A 4,057-nucleotide genomic window follows, 5' to 3' on the forward strand; every position below is an offset into this window, starting at 1 on the left:
AAATTTTTTTTTCATGTTGGGTTTTCCCTCGCAACTCAACCTTCTTCTGAGTAAGCTCTCTCGCCCTCGCTCTCACATAGCAATTTGTTTAATTTTCTCGTTGTCTCTCCCTCTCAATTCATATGGCCGCCTTCTTCTCCTCCTCCCTCCCTCATGGCAGCTCTGGCTCTCTTCTTCTTCTTCTTCTTCTTCTCCTTCTCTCTCTCTCTCTCTCTCTCTCTCTCTCTCTCTCTCTCTCTCTCTCTCTCTCTCTCTCTCTCTCTCTCTCTCTCTCTCTCTCTCTCTCTCTCTCTCTCTCTCTCTCTCTCTCTCTCTCTCTCGTGGCAATCTGTAATATCGATAAGGGAAGAAAGGAGAAAAAAAATATCAATGCAATTAAAAAAAAGAATAAAAATAAAAGTATGTTTTGAAAAAAAATCAATGCAATGGAAAAAAGGAATAGAGGGAAAAGTAAAAAATAAATAAAATAACTTTTCTCTTTATTTCTTTTTTCCATTGGTAATTTTTTAAAATAAAAATAAAAGTATTATATGGAAAAAAAGTCAGTGCACTCGAAAAAAAGAACATAGGGAAAAGTAATTTTTAACAGAAATAACTTTTCTCTCTAATCATTTTTCCATTAGTATTTTGTAGAAGAATCACCAAACAAGTATACAATGTAGCATAAATTTGTAATTTAAAAATTTGTCTAACTTTTTAAAAAGTAGAAAAAAACTTGAGGAAAAGAAGTAATTAAAAAAGAATAAATTTGAATATTTAAAACTTGAGAAAGATAATTAAGTAAAATGAGTGAAAAATAAAATAGATGGAAATTAAATTTAAAAATAGATACTGCATATTACTTCAAAAATGTAGAACAAAAAAAGAATATAAATAGAAGCAGTTAAAATTTAATGATATATTGCTTTAAAAGGTTTAAAATTTGAAAAAATAGATAGTGTAATATAAATTTGTAACTTAAAAACTTAATGCTATATTGCTTTAAAAAGTTTAAAAATTGCAAAAAAAACTAAGAGTAATAGAAAAAAAGGACGATGCAAAAATAAAGAAACAAAGTAATAAATAGGTATAAAAAAATTATATGCAAAAATATCAAACAATTAATTATTAAAAAAATTATAGATATTAAATAGAGAAAAAAGGATAGTGTAGTATTAAATAGAAAAATAAATAGATTTATATAAAATAGAAAAAATCTGAGAGTAAAATGAGATAAGTAAAAAAAGAAGAAACTTAATGTTATATTGCTTAAAAAAGTTTCAAAATTGCAAAAAAAAGTAAGAGTAATAGAAAAAAAAAGTTGATGCAAAAGTAAAGAAACAAAGAAATAAACAATAAAAATTTATATGGATATATATCAAATAGTTAATAATTATTAAAATTTACTAGATATTAAATAGAGGAGAAAAGATAGTGTAGTATTAAATATAAAAAAATAGATTGATGTAAAATAGAAAAAAGTTGAGAACAGATAGATGTAAAATAGGAAAAAGCTGAGAGTAAAATGAGATAAGTAAAAAAAAAAGAGAAATAGATGAATATTAAAAATAAAAAAAGGTCTATGAATAAAAATAGATTAAGATCGACATATAGAAATAGATACATAACCTCATTGGTAAATGTGTATATATAGAGAGATTAATATCAATAAATAAATAAATAGATACGTAAATGTTCATATTTCAAATGGCTCATGTTCATATGTCCTTGCAGATGGATAGCCCTTCTACTGTTCTTAATTGTTGTTATAGGAGGACATGATGTTGATGAGGCTATCATGCCTACACCTCCAAATTGTAATAGTCTATGAGCTACAAAGCAACTTGCTAGATCAAGAAATTATCTGGACGATGAAGGTTCTTCACAGCGTTTACAAATTATTCAAATTTTGAAAGAGGTTCAACCACCTACAAGTGGAAGTGACCAAGAGACTTTTTGAGAAGAGTTGATCTCAATGATGGGACGTTTGGAGATCAATCAACATGATCTCTATAGGTTTACTAAAACCTTTTAGTATAAGGTCATGAAGAAACTCTCTTTGTGCTTTAAAGAGCAGAAGGAGAAATTACAAGCCTTGAAAGAACAAGTAACCAAACTAGGGAACGAAGTTCAGTCCTTGAAAGTAGCTATTAGTTGTTTGAATGCTATTGACAAAAGGATTAGCCATATAGTTATGCCAATTGGTCCAGGTGCACCAAGAAATGCACCCAATATGTAAGCTCTTATTGATTGATGAGGTATGAAACTTATGATGGTTTGGTGATGATGATGATGTTAAGAACAATTGATTCTCTTAAGAATGTTTAAAATCTTTCTATTTCACAACAATCGCTTTCTAAACTATGATGATGATGTTGTATGTTATTCATGTGTAATGTGATAATGTGATCTATGCAAAGTCCCTAGGTGTTAATTTGATTTTTATGAGAATAATAATAATAATAAGAATAAGAATAAGAATAAGAATAAGGTTATATTGTGATCACTAGTATAATTTATCCTCTATTTGAAACAAAAACAAATGGTATCTTCTCGACCACGTTTTTTGACTCCTGAACATGCAAGACATAGTAGATAGTGTGATGCTACTTTAAAACCAAGACAAGAAAGTGTGTGGTCTAGGGCTCGAAGATCTCTACATGGGGTTGATTTTTCAAATGACTTCTCTTCATCAATGGTATATATCAATGCCCCCTCTTCATCAAGGGTTGATTTTTCAAATGATCCATCTTCATCCAGGGTTTATATCAATGAGCAAGGACCAACTGATGCACGCTCTAAAAATAATCTCCACAATATTGAAACTAATAGACCCTTACAAGATGTCCACACAGATCCTCACAATGCTCTTAGAGAGGGTGACTTCTCCAAAGTTGAGAAATAAAGCCTTTCGTTCTATACTGTGTATCCAAATTCCTTGGTCTTAAAGCATAGCTCCATGCTTGCTCTTTACCATGGGAAATGCTTGCTACACATCTGGGGCATCTTGCAGCTTAGATGTTCTATTTGTGGTGTTTTTTCTTGGAAGGTAGAAGCGAGGTCAATACAAAACATTTGTGGGAAATTATTGTTGCTCATCTGGCAAAGTGTCTGCTTTCTCTAAGTGATCCACCAATTGAGCTTAAAGAATTGATGAAGGGGACTACGTGACTCCTAGAAGCAAAATATTTCTCATAAACATAAGGGCATATAATAATGCATTAGCTTTTGCATCATTGGGGGCCCATGTAGATAAGCAGTTTGCTCAAGGGAGAGGTTTATACACCTTTAAACTTCATGGATTTGTGAACCATAACATTGGGCATATGATTCCAAGGGAAACAATAGATCAGATCCCTCTCTTTGCACACTTATACTTTTTTGATATAGAGAATGAGTTGAATAATAGATTACACCATGTACCAAATGTAGATAGATGTTTTGCAAAGTTTGCAGACGGTGATGCATCGTGAGAACCCGTATGCAAATGCCTTTTGTCATGCCGCTAGAATGATGTAAGGTTCTAGAATACATGAGGTCCATTTGGTAAACACTAAAGCACATTCAAATGGTTGGCAATACTTAGCACCCCATGGTTCAGAAGTTGCACCAATCATACTTGGGCATGGAGACAAAAGAAACATGGGGCATTGTGATATTTTATTGCAATATTGTGAAGGAGGCCTTAAAAGAATTGCTTCCTTGCATCGCTCATATATGCCTTTACTATATGTTTTGTTGTTTCCAAGAGGAGAAGATGGCTAACACCCATACATAGCTCTCCTCAATATCAATAATAATGCTAACTCTTATGATGATGTTGATGGAAATATTGAAAGGAGGATACGTCTTATGACTCAAAAGCATTGTTATACCTTTAGGCTACAAGTAAGGAGTGACGCCAAAGAGTGTCTTTTATGAGGGGGTAGATTATTATAGCAATACATTGTTGATGCTTACAGTACAGCAGAGGAGTCTAGGCTACTATGGTTGAGAAATCATCAAAAGAAACTTTGTGTCAAAGCTTTTCAAGGCCTAGAAAACATGGTGGAAGCTAGGGATGTGGTGGAAGGAGTGA

The sequence above is a fragment of the Adiantum capillus-veneris genome, chromosome 10, assembly GCF_014529385.1.
Source record: "Adiantum capillus-veneris isolate H3 chromosome 10, ASM1452938v2, whole genome shotgun sequence".
NCBI classification, from domain to species: domain Eukaryota; kingdom Viridiplantae; phylum Streptophyta; class Polypodiopsida; order Polypodiales; family Pteridaceae; genus Adiantum; species Adiantum capillus-veneris.